Below are 20,585 nucleotides of genomic sequence, written 5' to 3' on the forward strand. Positions count from 1 at the left end.
AAAATCCATTGCCATGGATCAGGGGCCCCTGCCAAACTGCATTTAAGAGAATAAAAATTAATGACTGAGAATTTGAGCGTTAAATTAACATTAATTATATGACCTGCATGCTGGAAAGATTAAATTTCTTACGCCCTAATTAGATAACGTCTCCTCATATATCAAGCAATTTCCATTTTCATTTCAGGTTTCAGGAATACAATGCAAGGTGGGGAGAGGCAGTTAGTTCAGGGTTTTCCTTCTCTGAGGTCAGAGTTGGAATGTCCACCCACCATCTCCTCTGCTTTCCTTGCCTTCGCCATGCAAAGCCTCAGGTTGGAGGTCATATGAGAGAGAAGTAAGCTCTCTCCACTTCTTATTGTCAGCGGTAGTTAGTGAGCAGGGGGCTTGGTGGGCGACCCCTAGTAGACCTGGAGCATTGGAAGCTGTCCCAAAGAAGGATGGGCCACCAGTCAATGTCTCAGGCCAGGAAAACTAGGGGTTAAGATCCCTGGCAGGGACTCAGAAGAAAGGAAAGTCCAGCCAAAATGCACCCCGGACCCTTTTAGAGTAGACACGTCTAAGCTAGAAGTGTAAGGACACAAGTGATCCTCAGTGTTGTGTTTGGAAAAGAAAAAAAGATTTTCTTAGGTGAGGAACAACCAAAGGCAAGACAAAGCGCACTCATTTCTTTCCGGGGGAGGTTCATAAGAGGTTGGTCTGCGATCTCCGCAGCAGGGCCCTGACATTTTGAAATCTCACACCATGCCAGCCACAGGCACCCATGCCAACGAGACAAGTACGGCCTGTCTGACCCTGTCTGGGGCCAACACGTGGCTGGCGTCGGCCACCAAGGTGAAGAGTGAGCCAGGTGCGTGTGTATGTGCCTCTCCCATATTTGAAACCTGTTGGCAACGGCGGGGGTGGGGGGGGGCAGGGAAAGGGCAGGATTAAGGTAAGCAGTACCCTTACCCCCCAAGGACAGATGGTCTGTGGTGGCGCGTCCCTTCTCTCTATTCCTAAAATACAATTTAGGGGTCCTAGGGCTCCGAAGAGAGCTGCCATGTGCATTTGGTTTGGAAACAATGCACGTGGACTTAAATTCTTGGGATTAGAATTCGGAGTCTCCCCTTGGATATTCCTTGTGGCCCCAGACCTCTCACGTTTCCTCCTCCCCCTTCCTCCTCGCCTCCCCATCCCTAGGGACAGTAAAGACTGCCGGGACCGTTCGGACAGCTGCCCGGAGCACCGGGCGGGACGAGCAGGGCAAGATTAAAACCTCAAGGCGGCGGATACTAAGTCACTCAGAATAGAGTTTTCACGTGTCAGTGTTTCCATTCAGCCACTTTCAGGCTTCTGGGGAAAAGGGCAGGCGTGCGTGAGCGCGAGTCTACGCGGTCGTAAATAGTGTGTTACATGGCAGGGTGAGGGGGGAGATGTTAGGAAAGTTAGCAGATGCGGGCGGGAGGGGGTCTCTGCCCGCGGGTTCCCCATCCCCGCGCAGCCTTTGGGCGCCGCAGGGGCTGTCGCGGAAGGGGGCGGCGCTGAGAGGGGCGCCCCTGCGGGCCCCAGCAGGGCAGATGCTTTCCGAGGCTCCAGGCGCCGCGGCTCCCTCCAGCGCTCCTGCCCGCCGGGCCCTCGGGCCGCCCGCCGCACGGCTCCCCCGCGCGCTGACCGACGCACGCTCTCACTTGGCTGCTGCTTAGCGCGCACTCCGGGTCGCGGGTGAAAAGGCAGTCTCAGGGTTGGGGGTGGACCTGAAAGTTAGCCCACTCGTTTTCGGGGGCTCGAACACGTCGCCTCGGATCCGTGCGCGGCCTGGGGCCCCGGGATTGCGGGGCGGGGAGGCGGGGCTGGGCTCCGAGGCCGCGGGTGGGGAGGGGCTGGGGGGGGGCGCTCGGGAAAGTCTGGCGGCGTTTAGCTCCCGGCCAGCGCCAGCTCGCGCTCTCCGCCCACCTGCTGCTCACCGAGGGGGTCGGAAGGGAGGGCATCAGGATCCGGGGGTAACGTAGGTGAGGCGGGAGTGAGAACGGATGAAAGATGGTCCTTCCCGCCTCCCCCCCCCCCCCCCAATACAGAAATTTCTGTCTTTTGGCAGAGAAACTTCTCTCCTGGCTGGTCTACAGAATTAGAACGTCGCAGCTGTTGTGGCGAGAACTTCGCAACCCCCCGCTACTTGGGCAGAGAGGAGCAGCCTCTGTTCGCTCACCACAGCTCCCTCTTCCCATCTCCGCAGCGCTTTCGGTTTGCAATGTGTTTCTCCTTTACGCAGACCCCACCCCCCACCCCCCAGCGTGCCTTTGCTCGAAATGGTTACTCCTTTTAGAAATTGGAAAATCAATACTAGTTTAGCTTCTTCCGTGAGATGATGCACTGTCTAACCTTACTGGGAGGGAAACAGCCGAAGGCACAGCTCCAGCCCCTGGGGAATTTTACATAGAAATTTACAATGAACGATCCTCCTGAGCGCTGCTGAAGTGCGCTTTGGTTAGTAGCATTACTATAAGCCCAAGATACACCTCTTACGTACGTATTCACTGGTCGTGGTTGAGGTTTGGTTAAATGATTGATCAGAAGCTCTCACTGTGGGTGTTTATTCTTCCTGTTTTCTTAAACCACTTCTTGGATGGTTTCCTGTTAGTTTTCAGATGTCATTTGCAGCACAGACAGATTTCATATGCCTAGTGCAGATTGTCTTCAAAGTTCTAGTTTAAAGAGCATTATGTAAGCCTCTCTCTATTTACATAAGAGCTTTAACTCAGACGTCTCAGAAAACCATTTATTACCGACTGAAACCCATCCAGGGGAGCGGCATAACCGACCTGTATCTTTATGACACTCTCAAGAACAGCAGTAGTTCATTCTATTTGAAAAAAGAGAAAAGCAGATGTAACAAAGAATTGGAGTATTTTGCATTTTTATTCAGCTTGGTTTTATATCACTTAAGCATTATTCTTAAGCTCCAGGCAACGCCAGCTTTTATAGGATACACTTTTTCTCTATGTGGTCAGTATTTAGGCGACAGAGCTGGCCCCGTCTCCCTCAAGTTTAATCCTAAAACAAAGATCTTTTAGAAGTAGAATCAATCAAATACAAATTTTACTAAATTCTGAGTCACTAAAAGGATTCATGAATTCATGATCACTGTAAACAAAAACCAAGCCATAATAAAATATATAGAATGAAAAGGCTTATTTTTTTTTATTAACTATCTGGACCTTCATCACATTCCTTTTCCTGCAGATAATCACTGCCAGTGGTTCTTGCCTCCCTTTCTTTTCCCCTTCTCTTCCTCCCTCCTTTTTTTCCTTCAGTCTACTTACTAAACTTAGGGGAAGGTTTGTATTGTTATACATTGTTACAGTTACTTTTAGGAAGATGGAGCCTGAGATAGGAAACTTAGTAATAAGGGGTTCAAAATTGGGACAATATAGGAAAGGACAGTATCTTGTCCCAAATCGCATGGGATGCTAGCTTTGGGGTATTGCTCTGTGTTAACTGCATTAGCTGAAAAAAAAAAAAGCCATTTAGACACTGGCACCTTCATATCAGTAGAAAAGATCAACAAGGGTCCTAGGGATATGCATAACTATTAGAAGCAAGAAATACTTCAAGAGAGTTGTTAGAGTCTGAGGTTCTTCCTGGTGGCTCTCTTTTGTTTAAACAATCTTCTTTCTTCCTGTAGACCCAGGACAGATGCTCTTCTACAGCCATGTCTCAAATATGGAATTTGCCTTATTAAGAACTTGTCTTGTTAGGGCATTTTCTCATAGGACGCCCCTCCTAAGATGTAATTAAGTGCTGTAATGGGTAGTTTTACCAAGAGGATTTGTGAATTAGACAGGTTGTGTCTCAAGTGTCCCCTATCACCTGCCAGCCTTCTCCTCACTCTTCCCTATCACTCTGGCCACACAGTTCCAAGTCTGCCTTTTGTGATAGTTTAACACATTTAGACTCTTTTCTCTGAGGGACCCCTCACTATTGCCTTCCCTAGCATCATTAATCTGATAAGGTAATCAATACTTAGGTGTTAAAAACCGATAAATGTGGGGCACCTGGGTGGCTCAGTTGGTCGAGCACCTGACTTTGGCTCAGGTCATGATCTCAGGATTCAAGGCATGATCTCGAGGTATGTGAGTTCAAGTCCCACACCTGAATCACTACTGTCAGTGCAGAACCCGCTTCAGATCCTCTGTCCCTTTCCCTCCCCTGCTTGGGCATGCTCTCTCTCTCAAAAATAAATAAACATTTTTTAAAAAGCTGATAAATTCAAAGAGACATTTACTTTTTCCAAAGCAGTTGGAGGGTCCATGTTATAGGCTCACAACAATGAATCTCAGTAGTGGAACTGGAATTTAAGACTGTGGTTGGCAGATGGGGAAGATATTTTAGGCAAGAGGAATTCACAGCATGCCTAAAATAAAGCCACATGGCCGTGAGTCATGTTCTTTGTCCTCTCTTTAAAGACCAGCTCTACCTCTGTGATGTACCCAGATATAATATTCCTACTGAAAGAACAGTGCCATTGTAGAATTCTTTAATAGTAATTGAGCAGTTTTGGAAACATTTTAATGGGATTGAGGTTGTATTGAAGAATTTGCTTCTAGTAACAGGTTCCATGAAACTGAAACCACTCTCTGGGGAGAATGACTCATGATTGGCCAATAAAAAGTATTTGTCCCCATAGTGATTGGTTCAGGAAGTGCACATGACCTGAGCAGACCAATCAGAGCCAATGAGCATTATCCTATAACTTTGGCCAGAGTGATGATAAAGGAGAGAAAAAAAAAATAATGTTCAGATGCCTTATACACTAAAATAAAAGCCTTGATTTTCTAGGTGCTTTGTTGTGGAGATAATGTGCTAGATAGAAACCAATTCAGAGAAAAGCAAAAGACAGAGTAATATAACATGGTGTAATTGAGTCCCTGGATTCAGCTGTGTGTGATTTTTGTTTTGTTTTGTTTTGTTACATAAGCCAAGAAATTAGCCCTTACCTCCCCCCAAGTTAGTTTGATTTTTGGTCACTCGCACTTCAAAAAAAAAAATTTTTTTTTTGAGAGAGAGAAAAAGAGAATCCCAAGCAGGCTCCATTCTCAGTTCCCGCTGTGGAATTCATGATATGAGATCATGACCTGAGGCAAAATCAAGAGTTGGTGGCTCAACTGACTGAGCGGCCCAAGTGCCACTGTCATTTGCAATTTAAACTCCTGATTCTCATGCTCTTAAGGGCAAAAGGTTGAGTTAATCATAAATCTCAATAAATGGCATGTTATAATCATCGATTCATGCAAAGTCCTTTTCATAGATACCTTCTTTCCTCCCTTTTACCCTCCTTCCCTCCTTCCCTTCATTCTCCTTTATGTCTGTATCTCACTTTGGTTCCTATCTCTGTCATAAGCCGCCATTCTAATATGTTGCATGTATTCTTGAAAAAAAAACTGATTTTCTGAAGGAATTATTTTTAATTCATGTAAATAACATCATGTTGATGATCGTGTTCTGTTTCCTGCTCTTTAACTCAGTACCCTGTATTTAATATTTATTTATTTATTTATTTATTTATTTAACATTTATTCATTATCGAGAGTGAGAGAGGCAGAGTGCAAATGGGGAAGGAGCAGAGAGAGAGGGAGATACAGAATCTGAAGCAGGCTCCAGGCTCTGAGCTGTCAGCACAGAGCCTGACGTGGGGCTTGAACCCACCAACCGTGAGATCATGACCTGAGCTGAAGTTGGATGCTTAACCAACTGAGTCACCCAGGCACCCCAATATTTTTTAATGTTGCTTATGTCTACATTAATTTGTTGCTTCCAACTGCTACACAGTTCTCCTTCATGTGTGTATTAGTCAAGTCCCAGCAGGCAAAGAACAAACCACACTAGGTATCTCAATAGAGAATTTAATAGAAGGAGTTGATTACACAGGTGTTGGAGAGCTGAAAATGAAAAAGCAAAGACTAATGGAATATAGAGGTAATAATTGCACAAAAAGTGGGGCTGGGAGAACAAAAATAAAAGATTGAAGCTACTAAAGCTTTCAAGTCTGGAGAAGGAACCCCAGGGAACTGGGACTCAGACCTCTGAAGAGGGAGTGCTCCTCAGCTGGTACTAATACATAGAGGTAAAAGGAATAGTCTTGAAGAGTTGGGACTCAAACCTCAGGGGCATTGAGGGCAGAACTAACAAGGCTGCTTTTATAGGAGTGACAAAAAATGTTGGAGGTTGAAACACACTGCTGCTTCTAGGGTGAAGTATCTTTGGGTGACACTGACAGCTGTCAAATACTTGGCCAATTTTATGTTTTGCTTTTATTTTATACACTTATTATTTTAATTTTTCTTTTGCTTTTGTACCAATTGGTACTCACATATACAACTTCCTGTGAAAATTTTCTTTAACATGTTATGATAATCCTATCAAACATTTAATGGGTATGAACTTACCAAAGTAGACAAGTAAATAACAAGCAACACACACACACACACACACACACACACACACACTTTTAAACTATTTTGATGCTGAAGAAAGAATTTTGCAGGATAAATTCAGTAAACGTTTCATACTCAAAGATGAGAGTCTGTGGCTTTGTCTTGTAGAGTTTAAGAATATTTCAGCCTTATTTAGGCCAGGGGAGCAAGCAAATCTCATCTAATTCACACTGTGGGGGAGACTATAAGAGCAAACATTCACTAAAATTGGAAGTTGGCATTACTGGCTACTCAAAACAGTTTCTAAGAAATGACCATCCAGTAAATAATGTATTGTGTACATTAATGTTTGTGAGACTGTCCTCCCTGAATGATGGGCTCAGCTCTTCCTGCAGAGCCCAAAGCAGTCCAGATAAAAGCCAAAAAGGGTGCATTCGCCCATTTGTTTCCTAATTTTCTCCGGGTACCCAGTCAAGGCAAAATTGTCTGTTGTATACTGGCTATTTAGTACATAGTTCTATATTTATGGAATTATCACAGTACATATGAAAGTAGAACTCGTTTTTCTCTTTTTCCATTTGAGATACATGAGCAAATCTAATCTTTTCTTACGCTTTTTATCTACTTAAAAAATCTTTCATTTAATTGACCAAGGAAACTCTTTTTGCCTTATTTCATATTGTCTTTCTCAACCCACCATCGAACTCTTAATACACGCCCAAGGGTATAAAGCCAATAAGACACTGTGTTAGATGAAGATGGAAAACAAACATAATGGCGTTTCTCATACTATGAGCTCACAGACTAGTGGCGGAAGATGGATAGGTCAATATTATAATGTGGTATGTGACATCTTTCACTCATTTACGGACTAGGTTTACTTATTCTATTCAACATGTCCCCTGTACACCAGGTACTGTGCAGTGGTTCTCACTCTTGGTTCATGTTAGGTGAACCCATCTGAGAAATCTAAGAAAGACATGTGGGTCTACCCTCAGGGATAATCATTTAAATGGTTAAGCTTGGGTCCTAGGGTTTTGGAAACTGCCCAGGTGATTCTTATGTGCAGCCAAGGTTGAGGACCCCTGTTCCAAAGACATTCTCCTATCCCCTAGGAAACTCGTAATTTCATGGCAGAAACAGACAAGTAACCAGACAATTGTAATCCAGTGTGAAGGACCTTATGACAGATGAGTATGGGGAGCTATGGCCCTTCTTCCTCCCATTTTTACAGATGAAGAATTTAAGAGTCTTACATGTTAATGGATTTGTCCAGTATCATGGATCGATAGATTCAGGATATAAATTTAGATCAGTCAAATCTGACTGATCTAAACCATTCCACTAACTCCCAGTAGAAGGAAACTATACTTCCCCATAAAAGGAAAAGGTAAGAACCAGGGCTATTTATTTTCATTATTTTACAAAGGAATTCATAGTGTTTTTGTATGTTCTTTTTTTTATTAAAATTTTTTTTAACATTTATTCATTTTTTTTTTTTTTGAGTGAGAGACACAGAGCGTGAGTGGGGGAGGGCCAGAGAGAGAGGAAGACACAGAATCTGAAGCAGGCTCCAGGCTCTGAGCTGTCAGCACAGAGTCTGACGCCGGGCTCAAATCACAGACTGCAAGATCATGACCTGAGCTGAAGTCAGACGCTCAACCGACTGAGCTACCCAGGCGCTCCTGTTTTTGTATGTTCTAATATGGTTATAGTATTCGTATGAGTTTCAAAAGGTTTGCAAGTGAAAAACTATAGCAGCAGTAAAACAATACTCAGGTGATTCCATGTTCTCAAAATATTTTCTGAACTAGATATCCATAAAGAAATCCTGCAAAGGCAATATTTTTACATCATGATTTCTATGTGCCTTGGAATATCCACCTAAAACAATTGGGCAATGTTTATTTACTTATCATTCTCGTGAGAGCATGATAATAGCAAATACAATTCCGAAATTCAGGGTGGAGTCCTCTTGGATAATCTGACCCATGATGATTAAATCTTGAAATATACAACATGATGCAATTTGGACATCCCCTACGCCTTCTCAAAAGTGTCATTCTAGTTAGACATTTTTGCTTTCCTAGAGACTTCACAGCATCTTCTATTTTTTTATGCAGGAAACTGTAAAAATCTGAATGCAAAGTTTCTGTTTAAATTATTCTATTTTAGGTTTTTATTTTTTATAGTTTTTCTTTAGGAAAACTTTTGCCTGTGGAAAAACATCTCAGCTCATCATAAAAAGGGTATACGCAGGCAAAAAGCAAAATAACTTTTCTACATTTTCTACTGATGTTTTATACATCAGTGAGGTTGTGCATGACATGTCCAAATTGAAAAGAAAAAAACTGAACCAGCATCTCTGCGATGTCCATCTGGAGGTTTCCTGAGTAAGGAGTATTAGCCAAACTCTAGAAGAAACCCCTAGCCCTTGCCAATACAGCGCTGGAGCTGGAGCTGGAGCTGACAAAAAATGTGAAACAAAGCAGAACTTTACAATTTTAACTACACTGCAGCAGTGACCCAGTGAGAACAAGTCACTGGGAGATAGTCAGCTTCTGAAGTTTGTTTATTTATTTATTCATTTATTTATTTATTTAGAAAGGTGGGGGGAAGAGAGAGAGAGAGAAACAGAGAGAGAGTGCCAACAGGGGGAGGAGTAGAGGAGGGGCGGAGAACATCCCAAGCAGGCTCCTCACTGTCAGCACAGAGCCCGATGCAAAGCTTGATCTCATGAACCATGAGATCATGATCTGAGCGGAAGTCAAGAGTTGGACGCTTAACTGACTGAGCTACCTAGGCTCCCTGAGAATGAACTTCTAAAAGTAAACTTTGAAAAGAAAAAAGCCCAGTGATGCAAATACTTTATGAGGCAATAAACAGTTAAGTGTCATGAGATATTTGAATATTTTTTTAAATGTTTATTGATTTTTGGGAGACAGAGAGACAGAGTGGGGGACGGGCAGAGAGAGAGGGAGACACAGAATCTGAAGCAGGCTCCAGGCTCTGAGCCTGTCAGCACAGAGCCCGACGTGGGGCTCGAACCCACGAAGCACGGAGTCATGACCTGGGCCGAAGTCAGACCCTCAACCAACTGAGCCAGGTGCCCCTAGTGTCATGAGATATTTGATAGTTATATTATAATGGTTTTGATTCAGAGATTTCAGAATATCTGAAACAAACATATCACAATTATTCAAATTATGAGTATCTATAGGGGCTCTTTTAAATGTCACATAGCCCTTTCATTTTTATCTGTGAAATTGTGTAGAAACTCTATTGAGCTGATTGTATAAAAAGGTCCTACAAAGTTCACGATAAATTTTCTCCCCTAGATCGCATCTTATAATAATAATAAGCGATGATTACTATTTTTGGTCATTGTGTACGATAAAAACCACTTATTTCCTTTCATGGGTTGATAGATGTAAACCAACTTCTTTCTGGGCCACATTGAGGAAGCAGATGTTTGTATTTATTTGGTACCTTAAAGAGATTGGGATCTACCTGAAATTTAACATGGATACCTCAGCATGAGATGCCCCACAATAGGCATTTGATTCCCAGGAAGCAATTTATGGCGGTTGGAAAGAGCTATATTCCAGGATGCAAAGTTGTACATGTGATATATAGCTTGCCTTACATACAGATTGTGTGTTTAACTGGGCTGTTGTAGTGTTGCTACTGAGCACAGTCCCCATATGAGGAAGGATGCAAGTGATGATTCCTAACCCCAAACCTAACTGTCTTAACCCTATTGTCCTACATACCAAGAAATCTCAAGAAAGCATAGCTCCAGTGTTGTTCGCTCATTGGCTCCTTGATTAATCAAGAACCAATGTCTTTCTATTTTTTTCCCCTCAGTTATCTCTCCTTTATCCTCCACTAGCTTCCCTCAAGGTTACAAAGTTGTTGCTGCAGGTCTAGACGTCAGATGCAGGTACCACGATGTTGGATAGTAGAAGGATCTTTGATTTCTTTGATTCCAGTGTCTCTTTAGTGAGAGGCAGTTAAATTTTCCTGAGGTCTTCAGTAGTCTATGACCATAGACTGGAACTAAGTGATTTGCACATGCCTTCACCAGCTGCTAGCCAAGGAAACAGGATCATCCCAACACGATTCCTAATCATGGCTTACCCTGAGTCTTATGAGGAGAATAGACACTTAAATTGGAGCCACTTGGTAAAGAAGAAGGTGGAATGACTCTTAGCTGGGCAAAACTAGGTGACTCTCTGGGGAGAATAAAGAGTGTGATAGAGGAGAATGAGAGAAAAAAATAGTTTAAGGAAATAAAAGCTCGGAGATGATTCTTCATAGGAACAGATCGGTTTACAGCTATTGGAAGCAGGTGGCAACAGGGTAGAAGGATTATAATTTTAGCCACCTTAAGTGGTCCTCTATGCACACTAAGTCAGCAATGTGGGTAAAACAGAACGGGGAATTGGAAGCTTCCGGTATTGGTTACTGAATTAATGTCATTTTTTTTTTGGTTGATTAAGCCAATTAAGGTGATTTTACAATAAAACTTTGCAGGAAGAGGCTGCAGTTAAGTGACTTGCTCAGATTCACATGATAAATTTGACTATTCCCTCCACTTATGCAACCTGGAAACAGATGTGGAAATAGTCTAAGGTGAATGCCCAATTCCCATTCGTTCATTCATTCATTCATCCATTCATTCCCTCACTCATTCATTTCTTTCAAATATTTATTGAGCACCTATGTGCCAAGTACTTTTTAGGTTCTGGAATTAATATTGAAATAAGTATAGAATGTCTGTCATGGAGCTTACATTCTTGAGGGAAGAGAAAAATAATAAATAGATAAAGAACAGATGGTGATAAGCTCTATGGAGAAAAATAAAGCACTACAGACAAGGGTGAGGCAAGTTTGGTATTTTATATGGTGTGTTGAGAAAAAACCTTATTAAAAGGGTTTTTGATCTGAGAACTCAAGGAAGGAGTGGCCTTGTGGTTATCTAGGGGAGGAATGTTCCAGACAGAAGGAAAGAAATTGCGAAGGTCCTGAAGTAGGAGCTGGCTTGAAGGCCAAAAAGGTCAGAGTGGCTGGAGCAGCGAAAGAAGATGGGAAGTAATGGGGGATGAATTTAGAGAAGTAAAAAATACTGCAGGCTGTTGGTTTCCACAGCATGAACCCCAGACCAACAGCCTCAGCATCTCCTGGGAACTTGTTACAAATGCAAATTATTGGGCCCTACCCAGGGTTCCTAAATCTGAAGCTCTGGGGAGGTGGGATCTAGCAATTGGTGCTTTAACAAGACCCCAAGTGATTTTTTTTTAATGGGTTTTAAAAAGTATTTATTATTTATTTATATTTTTTTAGAGAGAGAGAGAGAGAGAAAGCATGAGTAGGGGAGAGGGGCAGGGGAAGAGGATATCAAGCAGGCTCCACACTCAGCTTGCCAGGGTCAGTGGGCGGGGGGGGGGGGTGCGGCAGATGGAAAGGGGCAGGGAGCTCCATGTGGGGCTCAACCTCACAATCCTGGGATCATGACCTGAGCCGAAATCAAGAGTTGGATGCTCCACTGACTGAGCCACCCAGACACCCAAGACTCCAGGTGATTCTGATTCTGTTGCAGGTAAACTTTTACAAGTAGTGTTAGAGGCTAGTGTAAGAACTTTGGATGTTAATATTTAAACAAAATATCACCTTTTACACAGAAACAGGATCTGATCCCACCTTTAAACATTTACTTTGCTCCCCTTACATTGGTCTGATCCTGATCAAATGCTGTCTTCATTCAAAATTTTGACATTTTGTTCATCATGAAGTTTTTTGCATTTATTTTCATTGAAAAATATTACACTGAAACATTATTTATGTCAGTTACTGAGTTCTTGGCACCTCCTCAAAATTTGCACCCCAGTGAATATCTCTCCCAACTTGTTCCACTGTCTGGATAAAATAAAGACGGAGGATTGGAACACAGACAGTGGTGACTCCAACAATAGATGTCTCAGTGATGCTGGTTGGATAAAATTAAACTGGGCAGGTTCAAGAGGGAATGGGCAGGGAGGAACTGACAGACGGTGAGTTTAGACCATTCTTTCAAGGAGTTTTGCTATCAAAGAGGAGCAGAGAAACGGTTATTAGCCACAGGGCACGTGGGGTCAAATGTGGGTTTTATTTTATATGGAGAATATTGCAGCACAGTTGATGCAGAGAGAATGTTGAGAAATTGGGGGGTTGGTAATACAGAAGATGGAACGTGTGTCATAGAGGAGAACAGAAGCTGGACACCTGTGAATGCAAATGTGTTAATGAGAGGGTCCAAGGCTTGGAGTGAGGGCAGGGATGTAGTTTTGGTTTTCCTAGAAGCAACTCAAACCGCCTGTTAAGAAGACAAATGCAATACGTTCCTGTAACTAACCCTTGTAACTATCGTATATGTAACGTGTGTAACGGAATGGGCAAACATTCTTAACGAGTGCTTCATCACGCATACAGCAGTGTGATCGACATGGATCATTCTTGTAAAGTCCTTTGACAAAGGGCCAGGTTGTATCATGAAGAGAGGTTGCCCGAGTATGTAACCTTTTGATGTTTAATAAGATGTAAGTCTAGAACTTAGACTTTCAGAGGAGCAGACAGATGAGCATTCTCACATTTACTTTCTGTCCATTGGGTTTTTGGTTGGAACTGGATGTCAAACATTTCAAGGTGATTCTTTCAAGAGTGGTGTATATCAGTTATGCCCACTGTGGAATAAGAACAGAGGGCATCTTTTTGGGAACCAAGTGGTGATATCAACACATTTATTAAGAAAGTTAAGGAGCCTGCTTTTGTGTTCTGGCCCTGACATGAGGCCTCTGAATCTCCACCTGCGGGGTCATGGACAGAACGAGGGCTTTCCCCAGAAAGCTATTGAAACAATGTTTGGTTAAGACTAGGGGGCATGGCAGAGAAAATTTTAATTTTAATTTTTTTTAACAGAGGGTGTTATCACACATCCATACACGTATAAAAACGATAGGTTGCTACAGTATGCATTTACTAGCCCGGCACCCTGATGGGACTCCCAGGGGGTGTGGAATACACTCCTTAGATGACAGCATGAATTGGACTCTTGTATGAAATGATTTGTCATTGATGTTTTATTTTATTTTTTATTTTTTAAAAATGTTTTTGTTTATTTTGAGAGAGAGGGAGTAGGCATGATTAGGGGACGGGCAGAGAGAGAGGAAGACACAGAATCTAAAGCAGGCTCCAGGCTCTGAGCTGTCAGCACAGAGCCTGATGTGGGGCTCAAACTCATGAACCGTGAGATCATGACCTGAGCCAAAGTCGTACACTTAACTGACTGAGCCACATAGGTACCCCTCTTATTGATATTTTAAAGGTTGGAGATATCAGCCTGGAATTGTAATTTTCATTTAAATTTTGTTGTTGTTGTTTTTTAGTGTTTTTTTTTTTTCTCCCGAAACTAAGATGGTTCCTAGGATCATTTGGCACTTAAAAAAAAAAAAAACAGTCAAATAAGCAAATACCACAATTAAAATATAGCCAAGCTAAATATTGTGTGTCATACAAACTCAACAATGGTGCACTGACTAAATTTTGCAAATTTTGGCTTGTGAGGTTAGTGACAAGTACATCCAGGCATAGCACGTGTCTCAAATGTCCTTTTTTCTCCCTTTTTTCTGTCACCAGTGAAGAAACTCTGTAATGGGGGTGGGCTGAGGAAGTGCAGCCAGAGTATCTGAGTATCAGCCTGCCCAGAAGAGCTTGGACATATCAAAGAGGGTGGAAGGAAGGAGCAAAGTCTTCGGGCTATGCTGGATGACAAGGGAGTGACAGCGTGCTGAGGGACCCAGAGAAGAGTCATAGGTTTAAACTCATGCAGACACCAAAGTTTCACTGGGGGAGGATCACCAACTGCTATCCTCGGGTTAAAGTGCCAGGATTTTTATGAAACCGCTAAGAAGTCCTATATTTAAGGGGGGAACTATTCAAGTCTCTGGTCTCTTGGAGATGACTCATCTCAAAGTCATTTTATACTTTTGAAATTTGTCAATGATATAATGGGAGCAAAGTTTTTCCTGTAAAGAAGACATAGGCTGTTTGTTCCCTGCAAAGGAAGTGAAAAATGAGGAAACCATCTGGCATTCACTCAAAATATCTAGATAATTGAGACCAAAGTATCTTTTAGCTTAATTTTATATCAATGAACATCCTTCATGCCCCCTTCCACATTCGCTGTATAGAAGGTATCTTAAGGAAAGAGCCTGGACTTTTCTAAATAGAGTTTTGAGATACAATGGTTATTAATACTATTGGATTGTGCTCTCCATTATCCTTAGCAATTCTGCTATTCTTGAATTTAATATATGTGTGTGTATGTATGTATATATATGTTAATTAAATAGATGTTTTTAAGAGTTTTTATAGATTGAAAAACTCCTACCTTTATTGAGAATTTCATAGCATTGATCAGATATTTCTCACAGGGGATGTTATCTTGCTGTTATCTCTCAAAATTGCATTTCAAAGCTGGTTGATAGACTAAGTGAGAGGAAGTTAATGTCCTTTCTGTACAACACAGGTGTAGGATGCATTTCTGCTTAGAAACATTATTATTTATTGCCAAGGTTATTTAATAAACTTAGTTTTGCATTTCTAATTCGGAATTGTATGTTTTGTACCATATATTCAAGTTCTGTTATAAAAACTCACATTTCTTGGGAAGACAGAGCCATATTTAAAAGACATTTAATAGTTGTTTCCTCACTCTCTACCTAAGTGTATAAAGTATTGTTTTATTATTCTTAAGTGTGATTATGTGATAATATCTTGCCATGTCAAGGATGAGCACCACTTTTCATTCCTTATTTTAATCTGGGTATAGATCATTTTCTGTTTTCCTGGGAATAAATGTACAAGACTTGGGAAACATTGTAACTCCCTAAAGAAAAAGAAAATCTTTATCACCTAGGAAACCCAGTATTAACACCCAAACTTGCAGCTACTATGTCAAACTGGTGTTAGTATATTCAGCTGGATTAATTAAATCTCCCAACTGGTCAGTATTTGAAAGTTGCTGTCAATTTTCGTTTGCATCAGAAATTTTCCTAAATTTCATCACCCTAAATGATATACAAAGGTTGTATTATATGTCATGTCCTTTAAAGTTGAGAAACTGAATGGTCCAATTAGGTCCTAGGCTTAAAGGGAGCACATTGACCCAGAGTCCTAAAAATATAGAATTTTGTGGTTTTACTGGGAAATAATATATAACAGGAAGTTGTATGGTAGCAATTTGGTTTTGTCCTTAGTATTCTGTATTTTAAAAATATATTCCTACACTTCAGGCTTTTTCTTCTTCCTCTCCCCTCCTTTCTCCTCTTCCTCTTCCCTTTCCTCCTCCATATCCTTTAACTTAGGATTCGACTCCATTTTCAACAAAAATTGCAAACGTCCATTGGGGACCACTGTGGTTAACTAGCCAAACAGGAGATGAGCAGCAGCTTTTCTTAGCTGAAGAATCAACATGATTCCTAATTCACATTTCCCCCCTTTTCCCTAGGCCATTCCTTAACTAGCCATCAATTGAAGATAACTCTGGTTGATCATTTTGGATGGAATTTGCCTATTTTTTCCCCTGTATTAAAAAAAAACCTTCTAATTTAGAAGGAGCTGGCTTACCTTCTTACCCTAAGGAACTACAAATCTGGAAAACATATATGAGATAATGCTTTTTAAGACATGACATTAGACAATGAAGAACAGTGATTCCTGACAGGTTGGAAAACTAAATGGGGAGCCCTATGATTACCCCAGTTTACTGTCTGTAGAGAGTTTCAAGGCTACAACACAGGGAGGAGGGAACCCAAGTAGACTGTGGTAGTCTCTCTGAATTCTATACCCAGTAAAAGTATTTATTTTTAAATAAAAGTTAAAAAAAACTGTCTGGGGGTGCCTGGCTGGCTCAGTTGGTGGAGCATGCAACTTTTGATCTCAGGTTCGTGAGTGGGTCAAGCCCCATGTTGGGTGTAGAGTTTACTTAAAAATAAAATAAAATAATATAGATTTAAAAAGTAAAAAAATAAAAAAAACTTGTCCATTTTATTGAGATATATTTGACATATAACGTGTTAGTTTAAGGTGTACAATGTGTCGATTTGATATACTTACATATTATAAAATGATTACAACCACAGCATTAACAACTCCACCATGAGAATATTTTCTAAAAACAATGGTGAAATAAGGACTTTTTCAGACACAGAAAAGCTGTAAGAATTTATCACTAGCAGAAGAGTACTAAAGGAACTGTTCGTGGAAGTCCTTTAGGCAGGAGAAAAGCGATACCAAATGGAAATCTGAACCTATAGGAAGGAAAGAAGACACTGGATTAGTAACTATGTGAATAAATGTAAGATATTTAAATCTCTTGGAAAGATGATTGTTTAAAGAAAAAATAGTAATGTATTTTGGGGTTTACAGTAGAAGTAGAAGTAAAATGTATGAGAAAAATAGAACAAAGGTCAGGAAGAGAGAAATGAGACATTATTCTAAGATTCTTATATACTGTACCTAGAGTGGTGTAATGTCATTTGAAGGTAGACTACGATAAGATATAGTATAAATCCTAAAGCAACCACAAAAATAACATGGCAAAGAAATTTATCTACTAAACCAACAAAAGAGATAAGACAACATCATGAAAAATGCTCAATGAATTTCAAGGAAATCAGGAAAGGGGGAACCAAGAACAGGTGAGACATGTAAATATGACGTGGTAGACGAAACCAAATTTTATTACTAATCACATTGAATATAAATAGTCTCAATATCCCCATTGAAAAGAAGAGATTGTCAGATTGAATAAAAAAGCCAGACTCAAATATACACTGTTTACAAGAGATATGTTTTAAGTATAAGGACAAAAATAGAATAGGTTACAAGTAGAAGGAGGGGGAAAGATACACTGTGCTAATCAAACAAAAGCTAGAGTGGCTATGTTAATATCAGACAAGAGAGACAAATGACATTTAAGACAGGTTTTACAAATTATTCATTGCTTTATCTAAGTCTGAAATACAAATATTACAAAACTTTGTTCTGATCTCATTCAGTAATGTGATTCTTCAACCACAGTTTTTAAAAATTGTATATGCATGCTCCTCCATGCATATCTTTCTTTTAAAATGTTTTTTTCAAGGCTGGAGAGAGAGAGAGAAAGCAAGTTTGTATCGAAACATTGAAACAAGCACACAAATAGAGAATGGATTCTTAGCTCTACAGCTGATTTTGGGTCAGAAGAAGGGACAGAGGAAGCTTTCTTTCTTTTCTCATGAGGACCCTTCCTATTTTTTTTTTTTTCCTGTTTGCAATTGTTTTACCAATGCCTTAAGGTTTCCCCCAAACATGCTCAGGCACTCCCATTTGTCCCACTTGACAGTAAGTTCACCTTTTCGGTTGCGTAGGCTAAGAGCCTTGGAATCATCCTTGAAACTTCTCTTAGCGGTTAGCCTATTTACTTTACCTTCAAAATACACCTGGAATCTGATACCTTATCATCTTCCTTGCTATTACCTGGTGGGAGCCACTATCTTCTCTTCCCTGAGTCACTGCGATGGCCTTTTATATGGATTCCCTTCTCAGTGATATGCTTTATCCATTTAAAGTCAAATCATGTCCTCTTTCCTTCAACAACCACCACACTCTACCTTCACTAGCATTCCCTCTTCTCTCAGTGTAAAATGTGAAATCCTTACAATGGCCCTTAAGGTCCAGAATGATCTGGCCCTAGTACTTCTCTGCCCCTCCCTCTTCTGCTCTTTCCCTTCCCTCACTGACTCTGCTCCAAACCACCCCCTTCCTCTGTTTTCCTCCATTACAGGGCACATTCCCTCTTTAAGGCTGGAATTGACTGCGCTCCCTGGGACACTTTTCCCTCAGATATCCTTACGGAGAACTCCTTCACCTCTTTCAGATCCTTGTTCAAATGTTAGCCTCTCTAGGAGCTCTGCCCTGACTGCCTTATTAAGGTCATAAGCATCCTGGCTTCAAGGTCCCTTTCTGCCTAGGTCCACTTCCTAACTGCCTACTCTGCTCTAATTGTATTTCTTACATTTTGATCTACTATATAATCTGCTTATTTATTATGTTTATTCTTATTGTTGGTCGGTCTACACGAGCATAGAATCTCCATGAGGACTGGGATTTTTGTCTGCTTTCTTCATTGGTGTATCCCAGTGGCCTTAGAACAGTGCTTAGTACGAAGTAAGAGTTTAATATTTATTAATGATTGAATGGCCATTTGCAGAAAAGGGTGAAGAATCTTGTCAGAAGATAACAGTGTATTTCATCTTTTCCACCAAAATGTGTACCACAGAGCCACATGCCTCTCAATTTATATTACTGGTTGGCAAACATTTAAAGCTGACACTTTTGACAGATGAGAGGATGACTAAAGATTTTGGCCACCTCTGCAATTTTTAAATTTTTGTTACATTTATGTGTTATAAAGAACTGATTGTTCCTATTTGGATGTAATTCTTATATAACTCAGTCAAATGATTAACGCGTTATTAGTTGTCAGACCTGAGGGGGTAGAATTTTACCTGTTTAGTTATTGTCAATTGTCAATCATGGAGGAAGGAAATGTACCTCTCAGAATGGAAAATTTCCCTGGTCTCGTGGGTTCCTGAGAATCACTCTTAGGCTTTAGCAGAAGGTTTCAATGTTTCTATAGGATCTGTATGGTAAGTCTAGGCATAGTACCCTTTACATGGAGAAAGATTTGAAGCAAGAATATAGGGAGTCAAAGCTTTGATGTACCTGACTATGGGGCTACTGGACACACACACACACACACACACACGCACACACACTCTCTCTCTCTCTCTCTCTCTCTACGCTCCCCAGCCCCACTGTACTCCCTACTCAGAACAGCTGTAGAGCAGGACCAGTGCAGTTGAAGATCAAGTCAACCAAGGTAGGAGGTGACCACCTCCTTTCAAGGTAAATCCTTTCAGGGTTTGACTTTGTTTAAATGTCTGGTTGACATTTGCAGTTTGCATTTGCTTTGCATTTGGCTAGTAGTCTGTACAAGGTGCTATGTTTAAAGTAGCCAAAAATTATATCTGCAATACCTTGCTATTCGCTGAAATTGCAGCCCCCTGTTTGACATGGTTGTTATATCATCCGTTGAGCTAATTGAGGACACATATCTTATTTCTTTCGTCGTCTTCCACTGCACTGGTATTACTTGCAAATGACCTAGGCTGTGACAGTGGCAGCCATAACATCAGGAACGACTCGCTCAACTTCTATTTATTGATCATCTGCTACATGGCAGGAAATACATTAGATATTTTACAGCCTTGTAAATGTATATTGTTATTATGCTGTCTTTCATTTTCTGTGGTTTTCTTAGGCTTCATGACAATTTCTGGAGGAGACGTATTTACTTTTTATCTGCCATATTAGGCAGTGTCATTAGAGAGAGCAGGCAGGGGCAGGAATAGGGTGATGGGGATAGGAGTGTGGAATGTGTAGAGTCACTACCAGCTAATCCACAATCAGACAGATTAAATCTGTGGCCTAAGAAACAATGAGAGCAATAAACCATGAGTCCTGCTGTTGGAAATTCATGGGGGAACCCTTTGTCCAGGATAACAAAAAGATGAGAGATGGAGGGATGGATACCAAGCCTTCCTAACTAACTTTTGATAATCGGCAATGAATCAGTACTTCAAAAAGTGTGAAAATAATTTTGAATCCTTTAATAGTTTGTCTGCTTGCATATCCCTTCCCTTACTAAGAGTCAAAACAAAATTTGCCAGTTTTCTGTTGAAGTTTAAATTTTATCCTACCAAATTGTGTGTATGTATATATATATATGTAACACACATACACTTAGGAGCAGAATTGTCAGGTTTAGAGTTTGTGAATGTTTTGCTTTACAAGGTTATGCCACATTATTTTCTAATAAGCGGTGCTCATTAAATTATTTGTTTTTAAACGACAGAATTATCCATGATTTATCCTTAGCTCTTGCCTGATCACTGTATTCCTGGTTCTTGGCTGCTTATAGGAATCATTTTGATGCATTAATTTTAACACCAACTAACCTCTCTTTATTGCTGTCTCTAATTATGAGGAAGATCATTTTTAATTTATTCCAGTGAAAAGATTTCAGGT

The 20,585-nt window shown here is 40.8% G+C and overlaps 1 pseudogene; it reads right to left on the reverse strand.

Annotated features, from left to right (window-relative positions):
- Positions 1–1,681: 1,681 nt before the first annotated feature.
- LOC124529118 (forkhead box protein H1-like) overlaps positions 1,682–20,585 on the reverse strand; it is a 68,469-nt pseudogene continuing 49,565 nt past the window's right edge.

The sequence above is a fragment of the Lynx rufus genome, unplaced genomic scaffold (genome assembly GCF_022079265.1).
Source record: "Lynx rufus isolate CCGP_SWC_20201006 ecotype Redwood Valley unplaced genomic scaffold, mLynRuf1.p SCAF_6, whole genome shotgun sequence".
Lineage (NCBI taxonomy): Eukaryota > Metazoa > Chordata > Mammalia > Carnivora > Felidae > Lynx > Lynx rufus.